Raw genomic sequence first — 16,871 nt, 5'->3', positions numbered from 1 at the left:
ATGTATTGAATGAACAACACTTATTGTTGACAGATCTGAACATTTTTCTATGGATGTGGTTGAATTGCCCACCTTCCTTCCTTGATCACCCTTCCTAGCTTACCAGAGGTAGTTATGTTCTTGAAATAATATTTATCATTCCTTAGATATATTTTAATTATATATGTATATAGTTTTGTATATATACATAAACAACATAATAGTTCTTTACAATTTATCCAAATAATAGTTTTGTTCTGCAATTTGCTTTCCCCCTCAACTTTATATCTTTAAGATTTATTTTTGTTTTGATAATATAGCCCTTGTTCACTCATTTTAACTGCTAGAGACTATACTAAACCACAATTTACATAATAATTCTCCTGTCACTTTCAAGTTTTTTTTTTTTTTTTTTTTGAGACAGAGTCTTGCTCTGTCGCCCAGGCTGGAGTGCAGTGGCGCGATCTCGGCCCACTGCAAGCTCCGCCTCCCGGGTTCACGCCATTCTCCTGCCTCAGCCTCCCGAGTAGCTGGGACTACAGGCGCCCACAACCGCGCCCGGCTAATTTTTTGTATTTTTAGTAGAGACGGGGTTTCACCGTGGTCTCGATCTCCTGACCTTGTGATCCGCCCGCCTCGGCCTCCCAAAGTGCTGGGATTACAGGCGTGAGCCACCGCGCCCGGCCTCAAGTTTTTGTTATCAAGCAAAAGTGCAATAAACATTCATTTACTTATTTGTCCCATTCCATTATTGAGCAACTACTATATGCTAGGCACTGTTTCAAGAGCCAGGGATATAGCTGAGAAGGAAACAGATAAAGAGCTCTGCCCAAAGTAGAGTTGACCTTTGGAAGAGACAATAAACTTTATTTTAAGATATTTCATGTTAAAAAAATGTTAAATCTGTAGAAAACACAGAGAATAGTAAGGATTATTGGAAATTACAGATGTAAGAGCACAATTTAAAATAGTTGGTCAGGGAGGGTACACAACTGACTTATTTCCCTGATAATGCTACATAGAAAATAATCCACAAATCTCAATTGTTTACAATAATCTTTGGTCAGTGGGTCAACTGGACTTGGACTATTCTGTGGGTAGAGTTCAGGTCTGTCTCATGTATGTCCTCATTCCTCTTGAACAAAGATGTATTTTTCTCATGGTCAATGTCAAATCACCTAAACATATTCAAGACCTCTGTTTGTGTCTTCTTTGCTAGCATTCTAATGCACAAGCAAGTCCCATGAAATAAGCCCAGGTAGGAAGAAAGCCTGCCACCCCCTACTCTAATGAGATTTGATCACCTAGATGTCAATGTATAATTCTATAGGCGAGAGGTAGTGAAGAGTTGCAAACTGTATTCCAATCTGCTTCAAAGAACCTCATTGTGCAGGTAAAATCTGAGCAAGTACTTGAATAAGGCTATGAGGTCAGTCTTGAAAATATCTAGGAGAAGAACATCCAGGGAAAGTAATTAAGACAGTGCAAAGTCCCTGAACCTGGAACACGGCTGCAACATTCAAAGAACAATAAAGAGTCCAGAGTGATTGAAGTGGCATAAGTAATAGGAAGAAAGTAAGAAATTGGCATAGAGGCAAAATGAGGGGCCAGACCTTGGAGAACCTTATCTGATATTGTAGAATTTTACATTGAGATGGGAATCATTACAGGATTTTGAGTAGAGGAGTGATATAATCTGGCTTCTGTTTTGAAAGGGCTAAGGAGAATGGATTGTAGCAGGGCAAGGAAAGAAAGAGAGCACCCTGTTCAGAGGCTATTGGAACTAATGCAGAGAAGTGTTGGTGACTTGGACTAGGGTTATAGCATAGAAGTGGTGAGAAGTAATCAGGTTCTGGAGATGTACTGTGGAAAAATTTAAACATATACAAAAGTATGCATAATAGTACACATAGATGTACCTTTCATCCATCTCAGCAATTTACCCAGTGAATGACTCACTAAACCTGAACGTATTTGTAGTAGCTACTTGAAAGTCCTGGTTGCTAATTCCAACAGATGTGTTATCTCTGTATCTGTTCCTGTTGTTTATTTTCCCTGGTTATTAGTCACTTTTTTTTTTTTTTTTTGCTTAACACTAGTAATTTTTTAGTGTATGCTGGACATTGTGAATACTGCTTTGTTGAGAGTTTGAATGTTGTTATTTTCTTGTACAAAGTGTTCAGTTTTTTTGGCAGGAAGTTAATTGGCAAATGGGCTGGATCCTTTAGAGTTTATTTTTTTTCCAGATGGAGTCTTGCTCTGTTGCCCAGGCTGGAGCGCAGTAGTGCGAACTCAGTTCACTGCAACCTCCTCCTCCTGGGTTCAAGCAATCCTCCTACCTCAGCCTCCTGAGTAGCTGGGATTACAGGCACCCGCTACCACACCTGGCAAATTTTTGTATTTTTAGTAGAGACAGGGTTTTACCATGCTGACCAGACTGGTCTCGAATTCCTGACCTCGTGATCTGCCCTCCTCGGCCTCCCAAAGTGCTGGGATTACAGGCATGAGCCACTGTGCCCGGCCTCTTTTTAAGTGGTTGTTTAGCCTGTATTTCTAAGGCATACCCTTTTTTTTTTTTTTTTTTTGAGATGGAGTCTTGCCCTGTTGCCCAGACTGGAGTACACTGGCAGGGTCTCAGCTCACTGCAACCTCCACTTCCTGGGTTCAAGTGATTCTCTTGCCTCAGCCTCCCAAGTAGCTGGGATTACAGGCGCCTGCTACCATGCCCGGATAATTTTTGTATTTTTAATAGAGATGGGGTTTCACCATGTTGGCCAGGCTGGTCTGGAACTCCTGACCTCAGGTGATCCACCCACCTCAGTCTCCCAAAGTGCTGAGATTACAGGTGTGAGCCACCACGCCCAGCCAGGCATACCCAATGTTTAAATTCAAACATAATTTGGTTGTATATTGCCTTATCTTTTTTCAGACACAATTCATTTAGTCTCTGCCTTCTCTGCAATTTCCAACATGCTCTATAGTGAAAAAACAAAGAGGCAAATTACAGGAGATATTTATAACATGGAAAATGATTAAATTTTTACTCTATAACAATTTGTTCTTTCCTCTAAATTAGGCTTTATTTTCTTTGACCAGAAAGTACAGTTTGAAAATTAAATGGTGATTTAACTAATTCTCCTCAGAGTTAAACCAACATTACTCTTCCTGAGTTATAAATGGAAAAATTAAGGCATAGCCCACATGCTAAGGACATTTTGTCAATCTTGTAATTATTCAGGCATAGTAACCCTATTACATCAGTATTTTATTCCAGTAAATAAATTATTAGAGGATTAGTTCACATACCCTAGTTAACATTAGTAACATACACAATAAAGAAAAACCCAACTCAATACCAGTAGCATACAATTGGAGTTTAGATGTTTATAAAAAGCTCTCCAAATGCACGTTATCAAAAGTCATAAAAGGAGAACACAAATTAAGTTCAGACTCTTTGATTGCTAGGACTACACCTGATTACAAGCTGTCATGTATTTCCTGGCTGAACTTTTGCATAATTGCTCTTGATTTCCCTTAATGAAACCTTGGAAGTAGAAGATCATATTATGAAATCCAAAAAATAAAACCTTGCAAATGATTACCTTGCAATTCAATCCATTGGGTCATCAGTTTTCCTAGGGACAAGACGTCAGGACTGTTTGACAATTGGGAACCAGAATAAAGGTTTAGCTGGCTACTAGCTAGGCAGGCAGCCATGCTGAGTACATCTTGATCTGGGGCTTCAAAGGAACTCCCAGGGGTCCACGTATGATCTTCTGCAATTGTCTTCAAAATGTGACATCTATGAAGGCAAGTTTAACTTTCGTCAAACTCTCACCTGATTCAGGTACTCCTGGGTGCAGATACTCAACAATAGTACCTGCTAGGAGTGGTCAAGTCAGTAGTGGAGGTGAGGGGCTGGGAGATTGTGAAGACAGAAGACCAGCTTAGCCTCTCGTCAGAACAGGGGTGCATCGTGCATTTTCTTGCCCTCACTATCACCACCTGGAGCCTGGAGTGCTTTCCAGTAGTGATACCTGAGGAGCACAGCCATCAAGCCCCATCTGTGCCCTGCCCTTGCCCCTTAGGCTGTGCTGCTTTTGTGCACTCCAGCCAACATTTGGCCCCCAGATTCATGTATCCATGCCCTCTTCTAAAACCATGAGAGGCGGCTCTGTCTCCCTGCATGCCAAGCCCGAAGTACTAAGGAGTGCATCTGCCCTGGGAGCCTCCCTTAACCAGTGACACTTGGAAGCTGGTGTGTCAGTACTCCAGCCTCCTCACCTCTCAGATGAGGTAATTCCGAAATGTGTGTTTTATACCACCTCTCAGAGTTCCCCCACAAGACTAAGCCCCCACAGCCCACTGTGGTAGCTGACTTACTAATGCACATTGGGAAATATAATCAAATTTTCATCCCTGTATCACTTCCCCACACCTTTGTCTTCCCTGCACCTTCCAGGCAAACTATTTGTACTTGAACCCATGTGTTAGGAGTCCACTTCTGGGGAAAACAGGACTAAGACCAGCCAACCTCTGATCTTTGCCCTTCAGCCGTAGCAATTCTTTAACAACCATCATAATTTCTGGACAGTTGTCTTGAATTTACCACAGGAGTTTCCAAAGGTCTCAAGAGGTGCAGAGTGAAAACCAAAGCTCCTACAAGAAGCCAGAGGCAGACTCTTTTTCCTAGGGTTTCTCCATTATGAACATCATCGGAGTCCAGCCTTCTCCTATACTCTAAGTTCTGGAAAGTGCACAGTCCCTTTTGGCCTCTTTGCTTCCTGGGAAGGGTCCTTTCCTGAAGCGCCTTGACCCTCTAAGAATCAGTTGTTGCTCTCGGGATACTGCAGGATTTGCCTTCTGACTCATGCAAATGAATGCCAAGTTTGAGTTCTCCTTGGGCTAAGAATTGCAAAGCTACACAGTCCTCTAGACCTCAGAGGCTTCCTGCAACCACCTGAGCCATAGCCATTTTCACCCACAGGAGGCAACTGTGGGCTTGTGGAAAGAGAACAGTCTTCAGCAACAGAACGCCTGAGTCTGTGCTCTAGTTCTATTCGTGTGACCTTCTGCAAATCATTCAAGCTCTTAACTTAGAGTTTCTCGTCAGGAAAATGGCCAAAATTATGTATATTTGACAGGGTAATGATGTACATTAAGAGAGATGGATGGCTTTGATGGTATTTTTGTAAATTCAAATTAAGCCAATTGAGATAGCATTTTCCACCTATCAAATTAGCAAAGATAAAAATGTTTGATAGTACGTTGTGCTGGTGACCATGGGGGAAATCAGAACTCTCATAATTTTCCTGTGGGAATGTTAACTGTTATTACTTCCCTGGAGAAATACCTGGCAAAAGCTGTCAAAATTACGAAGGTACATCCCCTTTAACTTAGCAATTCCACGCACCAGAACGTGATCTTCACAGATACTCACATGTGCAAAATGACATACACACACACACACATATATATATACACACTCATACACAGAAATTTGAATACCAATCGCAGCAAAGTTTATGATAGGAAAACCCTTGAGACAACCTAAATAGTTATCAAAAAATGAAGGGGTTTTGAGCATAGTTCAGCAGCCCAGTGCGATTCCATCAACTGTTAGAAAGAGCAAAGCAAGTTTATATATTTTGATATAAGATAATCTTTGAAATAATACATTGTTAAGTGAAAAAAGCAATGTGCACAACAGTGTGAATAGTGTGCAATGACTTGTGTAAAAGCAATTACACGTATGTGCAAACACCACCTCTGGAAGAATACACAAAACGCTATTGGCAAGTGTTAGCATCCAAAGGGAAGAATCACTTAGCAGGAGGACAAGAAAGATGAGGGGGGACTTATCTTTCATATACCTTTTGTACCTTTTGAATCTCATACTATATACAATTATTACCTATCCAAAAAATATTAATAAAAACACCTAGAAAATGTCCATGCAATCTACAGTATTGTAAGATCTAATAATCAATGTGAGTAAAAACTGATAATCCTTTTTGAAAAGCAAACTTCTGCACAATTTATGCAAAAGGCTGCCTGGTGCCAGGGGCAACTCAGCCTCCACCCCAGACTGGCATCATAATGCTCCAAGTTCCTGAGATTTGCTTCAGCCTCATCCCACTGGGTTACAGCTTTGAGGTAGGAGCAACCTGGTTTTCTCTCATGATGTGAAACTTGGCAGGTGGCCAGCTGATTGGCATAATCACATCAAAGCTTTTCTGCATTTTCTTATCCTGAAATCCCTCAACACACTTGCCTATGGCTTGGAGGGATCGGCAGCGATATGGTGACAAGCTCCATAACCACATGTGTGTTTATTTGCTCCTGCTCCACATTTGCCTATGCTCGTTTTGCTCACAGTTGGTCTCATTAGGCTGTCTGGGACTCGCATGCATATGCAGAACGGGTATCTTCTTGCCTTTCTTACGGTGGGTCCGAGATCTCTAAGGGATATTGAATGGTGCTGAAATGCACCTGGCTGGGTTTCCTTTTACAGCAAGTGCACCTGTGGAAGTTGCCACAGAGGTGTCACTGGATATTAGCCCAGCCACCAGTCCAGCAAAGAGCCCAAACGAATCCCCGGAGAAAGGTCAGCAGTAAAGTAAGCATTACTTTGGGTATGTTAACTTGTGAAGCAATGTGTAGTGTGCTTCCAGAGCAAGAATGTGTAGTGTGCTTCCACTGCAGGGGCAATGAAGTCTAGGGAAGTTCACATTGGAGTTTCTCAGTCCCATCAGACCAATATTCTCTTCCTATAACAAATAAATTGTAACATCTGCATTACTATTCTGAAATGAGATTTGTAAATAATATTACCACCCATGCAATTTCAATCAAATAAATCACTTAAATGATGGTATAAATTAAACCAAAAGAAAAATCATTTGTAATAAAATGATGTGCATTTCCATACAAATACTCAGGTCTGACTACACTTAAGAGCAGAGTATATTGCTTGCATATTTGTAGCTATATGTTGAGTGACCTGGAATGCAACAGCTACAAGAACAATGATGGAGGTATGTTACATGAATAAGTTACATGCCAACAGGGCAATGACAGAGGCAATGGAATTTTCTGAAATCATAAATTGTTCCTGATTTATGTTCTAGGCAAAACAAAGTATATTCTTGTGTATAAGTATATCGTATCTAAGCGTTGACTTAGATAAATATCAATCATGCTTTCACTGGCATAGAGGTCCAATGGGATACTCGAAAATCAGGCAGAATGGGTGGTACAATTCTTTACTGGGGATGACTGCCTCAAGGGTGGAAGATTATACAGCATTCTCAACCCCTGTTTAAATGCCATATCAACCCTACTCCCAATTATTGTGACAATCAAGAAATGCTTATACACATTTCCAAAATCCACTGATATAGACTGAGAAAGCTTAATCTGGGGTCTGCCTGCCCTAAATGACTCTCCAGCTGGCTCCCAAGATCCCTTAAGTTTCCACCTGTAGAGTCATTGGTTTGGGTTAATACATCTTTTTCAGAGCATTATTACAAAACACATGTTACCTGGAAGAGGACGTAGAGCCAATGCTTGCAACAATTCACATATTGACTACATTGTTATATTAGAGAATTTGTCTTTGCAGTAACAGAAAGTGGGCAGAAGGCCAGGTGTGGTGGCTCACACCTGTAATCCCAGGGCTTTGGGAGGCTGAGGTGAGCAGATCACCTGAGGTCAGGAGTTCAAGACCAGCCTAACCAACATGGAGAAACCCCATCTCTATTAAAAATACAAAATTAGCCTGGCATGGTGGCACATGTGTGTAATCCCAACTACTCGGGAGGCTGAGGCAGGAGAATCACTTAAACCTCGGAGGCAGAGGTTGCAGTGAGCCGAGATTGCACCATTGCACTCTAGCCTAGACAACAAGAGTGAAATTCCGTCTCAAAAAAAAGAAATGGGCCAAAATGTTCAGATGTGGGCTGAAATTCGGGAGGGGATGGGAAACGCCCTAACTAAGAAATTCTGTGAGAGGAAGCAAGTCTAGATGTCATGCTCAATGCACATGACTGGCTTCAGGTGAATATTAGTGCATCTGTCTTCAAACTTCTTTCTCTGTGAAACCTGAAAGATTTGTAAAATCTATCACCTAGAATGTTAGGTTGACACCCCAAATTTTTATCATAGGTTTATATAGTTGCAAGGGATATAACTTCTACAGTATTGTACATAGTGTCAACAAAATAAGAAAACTTTGTAAAATATTTAAAGAGGCTTATTCTGAGCTAGTATAAGTGACCACGGCCAAGAGAACAGTCTCAGGAAGTCCTGAGAAAGTGTCCCTGAGGTGATCAGGTTGGTTTTATACATTTTAGATAGACAGAAGTTACAGGCAAATATAAATTAATACATGTAAGGTATACATTGATCCAGCCCAGAAAAGTGGGACATCTTGAAATGGACGTTTACAGCTCATAGGTAGATTCAAATACTTTTGGATTGGCAATTGGTTGAAAGAGATGAGCTAAAGATTTGAAGTCAGTAGAAAGAAATGCTTAAGATAAGGGAGGTTGTGGAAACCAAACTTCTTCTTATGTAGATGAAGCCTCCAAGTACCAGGCTTCAGAGAGAATAGATGGTATTCTGTTCTCTTAAGAGGTGTCAGTTTCTTAGTCAATCTCTCTTAGATTGGGGAAAACCCTAGCTGCATTAGTGGAAATTCTCTACAGATGCAAAATATCAGCCACAAAAGATGGCTTTGCAAGGTAATTTCAAAATATGTCAAAGAAATATATTTTGGATAAAATATTCTGATTTCCTTCATGATCATGTGATGCTATACAAGAGTCAGGTTGGAATTTGTTCTTATTGCCAAAGAGTCTGTTTCGGCAGTCTTCAGGTCTCTATTTTGACATTAATGCTGGTTAGTTTTGTCTAAACTCCAAAAGGGAGGGAAGATCCATTCAGTTGGTTGGAGAGTTTAGGATTTTATTTTTTGTTTACAATATTGTGATTTCAAAATGTAACTTTTACATTTATCTTCTATATCCTACGTAAACTAAATACCAAATGGTTTGATATCATCATTCAATTCCTTCCATTTTATTATGAAACATTTCATACACACAAAAAAGTCAAAATAATTTTACATTAAGCACCTATATACTCTCAACCTTGGTTCAACAATTAAAATTTCTCTACTTGATTTATTATGTATCTATCCATCTCTCCATTCCTCTATCCAGCCATCAAGCCATCTTAGTTTTTATGCATTTCAAAGTAAATAAAAACCATCAAGCTCTCTTCCTCAAAAATTTCAGCATATGCATCATTACCAAGAATCAATATTTGCTTATATATTTTTTTATTTTGAGAAAACGCAGAAATCTTTTAAGCATGTTACTTGAACCTCAAACCCTTATCAAGTAGACTATATTGTCTTTATCTTAGAAAGTAACTCTCCATCCCCATTCCCTCAAAGTTCTGATTTTTTTTCTTATACATTAGTTTTACCTATTATAGAACTTCATAAAAATGAAACCAGACAGCACGTACTCTTTCACCAAGCATAACATTTCTGACATTCATCCATAAGGTTTTGTGTTAGTAGTCCATTCTATTTTAGAATGACTGAGTAGTATTTCGTAGCTGAGTAGTATTTCATAGCGTGACTTTACAACAATTCTCTTATTGGTGGATACTGGAGTGTTTCCAGTTGGGGCAATTATAAATAAAGCTGCTATGAACATTCTTGTATAAGACTTTTGGTGGATACACGTTTTTACTTCTTTTGAGTAAATACCTAGAAGTAGAATTTGGACTACGTTGAGTTTTATAAGAACCCAAAGAGTTTGTCCCACTTTACACTCTCAACAATAATATATGAGAGTTCTATGTGATATTGTTAGGTTTCTTTGTTGTTGTTTTATGTTAACCATTCTGGTGGATGCATTGTGTTATCTCATTGTTGTTGTTTCATTTTGCATTTCTCTAATGACAAAGAATGTTGAGCACACTATCTTAATTGCTGAAACTTTGTAGTAAGTTTTGAAATCAGGTGATGCCATTTCTTTGTTTTCAAAACTGTTTTGCTACTTTAGGTCTTTTGCATTTTATATAAATTTTAGAATTCAGTTGGCAAATTTTTACAAAAAAAATCTATGGGATTTTTATTGGGATTGCACTGAATCTATAGATTATATTGATAATAATTGACATTTATTATGATGTTAACAGCATTAAGTCTTCTAATTCATAAACATGGCATACTTCTTCATTAGTTTAGTTTTTTTTATTTCTCTCAACAATTCTTTGGAGTCTTCAATGCAATGACTTTTGTTAAATTTATTCCTAAGTAATTTTTTAGTGTTCTTAAAAATAAAGTTTTATCAAATTTTATTTTTCAGCTGTTTTCTGTTAGTATATAAAAATACATTTAACCTTGTATCCTGCAACCTGATTTGCAAAGCACTTACATCATGAAAGATACTGAATTTTGCTAATTATTTTTACTACCACTATTGAAATAATCATATAATTTTCTCTTTTATTCTATTAATATGACAAATTAAATGACTAATTTTGAATTTTAAACTAAGATCCTATTCCTGAGATACACCTTATATGATCACAATGTATTATTCTTTTAATGTACAACTAGATTTGATTTGCTAATTTTTTTTGTTAGGGAATTTTGTATCTTTGTTCATAGTGATATTGGTCTGTATTTGTTTTCTTTTCTATTTATTTCTGTCAAGTTTTGTTACTGGATTATGCTATTCTCATAAAATTAGTTAAAAAGTGTTCCTTGTGTTCTTTCCTTTATTTGCTGAAATTAGTTTCATAAGATTGGTATTATTCTCTCCTTGAATATTTGAAAAAATTTACTATTGAAAGTTTCTTTGCCGAAGTTTTCTTTGTGGTAAGGTTTTTGATAATTCAGTTTCTCCAGTAGATATAATGCAATTTTGACATTCTCTCTCATCTTGTAAATTTTAGTTTTCAAAGAATTTGCCTCTTTCATCTAATTTGGCAAACTGTCAACTTCAAACAGTTATTTCTTAAACATTGTTTTAATGTTTGTGGGGTCTGTAATGATAACTCTTTTTTCATTTCTGGTATTAGTGATTTGTGTTCACCTTTCTTTTTATTTCTTTTGTTAAATCAATCTTGCTTTGGGTTTATCAGTTTTGTTGATCTTTTAAAAAGACATTCTTTGGCTTTGTTAATTTTTTATTTTCTATTACTTTGATTTGTGTAATCTTTTGTATTGCTTTCCTCGTACATACTTTGGTTTTTAATTGCTTTTATTTTCGTAGCTTCTTAAGATAGAATTTTAAGTCATTGATTTGATGCATGTCTCTATATTAAATAAAAAAGAAATCATTGTATTTTGAGAATATTTTTACATACAGAATACTTCCTTCTGTATTGTCATCAAATAAAAAAAAATGTTTTCTAACTGAAGCGTAGTCTGCCTTTAACAAACATAGAAATGTATAAAAGGGTTTGGGTGAAAAAATTATTCAGCCTACACTTAACCTATAATATAAATTGCTATAAGAGGAAATAGACTAACATTGGTTCTCTTTAATTTAAAACAATCAGCTGGACATGATGGTCCATCTGATTTTTTAAATTAGTACTTGTAGTCCCAGCTACTCAGGAAGCTAAAGTGGGAGGATTGCGTGAGCCCAGGAGTTTGAGGCTGTAGTGAGCTAAGAAGTTGCCACTTTACTCCTGCCTGAGTGACAGAGAGACCCATTTCTAAAAAAAAAAAAATTATTTACATGCACATATGAACAAATAAAATGATAATGAATGAAAAGATATAAATATCTCTCTTATTCACACATTTATCTTTGATGTAATACATGCTCAGTATGAATATATTATGTACAATGTACTCTAGATACTTCAGGATAAGGGCTAAGTAGTGGGGGAAACAGGAATGAATTTGAAGAGTGAGGGTATTTCACTCACCAAATGTCAGTGCCTTTACGAAATGAGTGCAATGGCAAATAAAGATTTAATGAGAACATTGTAGAGGCCCTTGGAGCTTGGACTGAAGAAAAGCTTGAGTAAATTATGGGTTGAACAAAACTTCAAGGCATTAAAAAAATGTATAGTAATCACAAGTCACTACTGCTGTCTTCTAACCCATTGTAAAGATGCAGCATGCACGAAAAGTATTGTCTAGCAACCATCAGTTTTCTCAGTCATCTTCTGGAGAGTTCACCTTTACATCAATCAAAGATGTCATTCAATTTGCCAACTTTGGTACTTACACTTAGCATGTTTATGGTTTAGTGAGATTAAACTTCAGAATTTCCTAGCTAAAACTAGTTTTAGAATATCAATAAATAACACTCTTTGCTGTCTGTGTAGCATATTAGCTTGGATAATTAAGCACTGACTGTATTTTTAAATAAGAATACTTTCGAATTCCAAAAGTAGGGTTCTTGTCTCCATTTTTTTTTTAGGCAATTAGAGAACTTCTTCACTTTGATTATCTTATTTTAATTTTAGGCATCACATATATGTTACCCTTTAGTGGGTGTCTTTATGGGTATCATCACTAAATCTCATAATAGGATTATGAAGTAGACATTTTTATTTCTAATTCATAAGTGATAAAACTGACACCCAGAGAGATTAGCTGACTTCTCTGAGGCTCAACAACTGTGTTAGTAAAAAGTATGCTGCTTAAAGGAGATTTAAATAAATGGAAATGCAATCCATGTTCATGCATGAAAGGACAATATTAAGATGGCAATACTCCTCACACTTATCTAAAAATTTTATGTAAGTATTATTTTAAAAAACTCAGCTGCCTTTTTGGAAGAAATTGACAAGCTAATCCTAAAATTCATGTAGAAATTCAAGAAATTCATAAAAATCAAAACTATTTTTAAAGAAGAACAAAGTTGAAGGATTCACACTTATTTCAAAATTTCCTACAAAGCCACAGTAAACAAGATTTTGTAGTGTACCATAAAGACAGACATATATATATCAATGGAATAGAACTGACAGTTCAGGAATGAACCCCTACACTTATGGTTGATTGATTGATTTTTGACAAGAGTGCCAAGAAAATTCAGTGGAGGAAAGAATAAACAAATGTGCTGTGACAAGTGAATATCCACATGTAAAAGAATGAAGGTGGACCCTTTCCTCACACCATAAACAAAAATCGACTCAAAATGTATTACAGACTTAAATGTAAGTGTCTAAAACTATAAAACTCTTAGGAGAAAATGTAAGAGCGAATCTTCATAAACTTCGGTCAGGCAAAAGCATAAGAAACCAAACGCAGAAGTAACAAAAGAAAAGATAGATAAACTGAACTTTATAAAAATTAAAAACGTTTGTGATGCAAATAATTATCAAGAAAGTGAAAGACAACATACAGAATGAGAGAAAATATTTATAAACTATATATCTGGTAAGAGACCTGTAGCCAGAAAACGTAAAAACTTACACAATCCAATAATAAAAAAAGAAACCCAATTTAAAAATGGATAAAGGATCCCAATAGACATTTCTCCAAAGATGATATACAAATTGTCAATGACTACACAAGTCCAACATCATTAATCATTAGAGAAACTAAAAATCAAAAGCACAGTTAGGTATCATTTTACTCTCATTAGGATGGCTATAATAAAAAAGATAGACAATAAAATTGTCAAGGATAGGGAGAAATTGGAATCCTCAAACACTACTGGTGAAACGTAAAATGGTACAGCTGTTGTGGAAAACAATTTGGCAGTTCCTCAGAATGTTAGCCATGGAGGAGCCACATGAACCAACAATTCTACTTTTAGGTATATACCCAAGGGGATTAAAAACAGATGTTCACACAAATATTTGCATGCAAATATTCATGGTGGCATTTATTTATAGTAGCCAAAAAGTGAACACAGCCCAGATGTACATCAACTGATAAATGGACAAATAAAATGTGATAAAGCCATATAATGAAAGATTATTCAGCCATGAAAAGAATAAAGCTCTGATTTAGACTATCACCTGTATGAACTTTGAATACATTATGTTAAGTGAAAGAAGCCAGTCACAAATGACCACATGTGGTATAACTGAATTTATATGAAATGTCCCAAATAGGCAAATCTATAAGAGACAGAAAGTAGTGGCTTCCTAGGACTGGGGTAGGGTAACTTGGGAGGGGAATGTAGAGTGACTGTTAATGAGTATGGGATTTCTTTTTGGGGTGACAACAATGTTCTAAAATTAGATTGTAGTAATGGTTACACAACTCTGAATATACTAAACATTATCAAATTGTATATTTTAAAAGGGTGAATTGTATAATATGTGAATTACATTTCAATATAGTTGTTAAAATTTAAGATAGTATTGTCTGATATTGCAATCATAATAAATTTAACTTTTATTTATTCCCATTATTAGGAACAAATTATTAGGGGTAGGTAAATCTGTGACAAATAATTCATGTGCAAACACTTCAGAAGCCAGACAACATTAGAATGAGAACATATGTGTAAACACAAGTCTATTCTACAAATGTGAACTTTGACTGGATTTGGCTGTGATGTGCATAGAACTCATCAAAAGAAGTATATTTGAAATAATAACACTGGGTTTCATTTCTTCATATGGCTTTTGATGGTTTTAAATCTATTGTATACCTTTTACATGGACACATTGATCCTCTAGCATGCATAAACACAGTTGAGCTTCACTCTTACATTTTTCTTGAGGCTATTGTCATTTATTATTTTACAGAGTCAACAACATCACAATATCTCTGTTTTAGGAGAATTTGGCCTTCTTACAGAGCTATAATCAGATGGCTGCTGCTATTTCTTCTAATTCCTAAAACTATTACAGAGTGATTTACATTTTATTTTCAGCTCTTCTCCACTTGGACTAGATGTAAAGTTGAAGCAATTTAAAACGCAGTCAATGAAAAACAGATCAGCAGGGTGTCTCAGTTTTGCATCCCGATGCAGGTTCCTTCTTAAAGCACTGTGCTGGGCTTGGGCCTAACTCTCTTTTGGAAACAGCCAATTTCATTTGGCTAAGTGAAGGATGAAGTGAGGTCATAACAAGGATTGCTGCAAAATGGCAACCAGAGGCCAGAAATATGAAGTATCTGATTGAGTTTGATATTTCCTTCCTTAACTGAGTCTATTCTGTGAAGGATCTATTATTTTCCCATATTGCAGGGCTTTGTTGCACATGACATAATACATTGCCAGTCATTCAAGAATCTCCTTTTGTCATTGTTTCTGAATCTCTTACAGGGACAAATTCCACAGAGGCACAATTTGGGTCACATTTTATGAAACTGTTGAGTCATATTCTTTATTCTAGATTCCAGAGGTGAATCTAAATTTTCTATGGAGACTTAAAGGAAGAACAAATAAGAAGCTTAGAGAGTGATTTCTAGGATGTCATTATAAAAAGAACTAGGCAATTCTTGATATTATAGAAAATTAATTTCTAATGACTTCATCTTAAAGTAAATCCTTATAAGCACAGTTTCTACCAACCCATGCAAGTTCAGTGCAGCACAGAGAATGCCTGGGATCATGGCTTCTGTGTTTCTCCCAGTTTGGCTTCCAGTTAAATAACACGTGGCCAGCTCTCTCATGATGCTCCACTACTGCTCATATGTGCCCCTCACCACTCCACAAAGAGTAGGCTAGGGTAGGAGGAAGGAGGTGGTGGGATCTGAAAAATGTCTGAGTATATGGCTTGTCCTTATTGGGTGTGTGTGTGTGTGTGTGTGTGTGATTTCCTAGCACCCTCAATACTCTCCCTCTAACTTTGAGGTCAGCACAATATTGTTGCTGTCTATTTAATCTCAGTCTCCTTTCACTATAGCATTCCTTCCAGGATTGGCCTCACAACGGTGCACCTTTACATTGCATGTTATGACAACAATCTCATTAAATTCTGTTATTATACTATCATTAAAATATAGCTCTTTTTAAACCTTATGACTCTTGAATTCCTGTCCCTTCTTATTCATTTGTGTTAAGCAGTTCTTGACCTGAGGCTGGGTAATTTATAAGAAAAGAAGTTTAACTGACTTATGGTTCTGTGAGCTATACAAGCATGACACCAACATGGCTCAGCTTCTGGGTGGCCTCAGGGAGCTTTTACTCATGGTGGAAGGCGAAGTGGGAGTAGGCATGTCACATAGTAAAAGCAGGAACAAGAGAGAGAGGTGCCACACTCTTTTAAACAAGAGCCGGTGAGAATTCACTCACTATCACAGGGACAGCACCAAACGGATGGTGCTAAACCATTCATGAGAAATCTGCCCCCATGATTTAATCACCTTCCACCAGGCCCACCTCCAACACTGGAGATTACATTTTCTTTTCTTTTCTTTTTTTTTTTTTTTTTTTTTGAGACACAGTCTCACTCAGGCTGGAGTGCAGAGTCTCGCTCAGGCTGGGTCACAGTTTCATAAAATGTCTCGCCCAGGCTGGAGTGCAGTGGTGTGACCTTGGCTCACAGCAACCTCCGCCTCCTGGGTTCACACCATTCTCCTGCCTCAGCCTCCCCAGTAGCTGGGACCACAGGCGCCCGCCACCACTCCCGGCTAATTTTTTTGTATTTTCAGTAGAGACGAGGTTTCACTGTGTTAGCCAGGATGGTCTCGAGCTCTTGACTTCGTGATCCGCCTGCCTCAGCCTCCCAAAGTGCTGGAATTACAGGCATGAGTCACTGCAGTGATTTCTTTAGTTCACAAGTCTGAGTGGTGATTGGGCCAGGCTTGGCGGGTCTCAGCTGAACTTATTCATGTATCCATGGTCAGCTCCCGGTTCAGCTAAAAGGGGCTTGTCAAATGAAGCCTCAGTTGAAAAAAACTCTTCTGTGATCCATGTGGCCTCATCCTCTAGCACACCAGC

This window comes from Papio anubis, chromosome 1, assembly GCF_008728515.1.
Source record: "Papio anubis isolate 15944 chromosome 1, Panubis1.0, whole genome shotgun sequence".
Classification (NCBI taxonomy): Eukaryota; Metazoa; Chordata; class Mammalia; order Primates; family Cercopithecidae; genus Papio; species Papio anubis.
The sequence above is the reverse complement of the archived record's forward strand: the minus strand, read 5'-3'. Positions refer to the sequence as shown.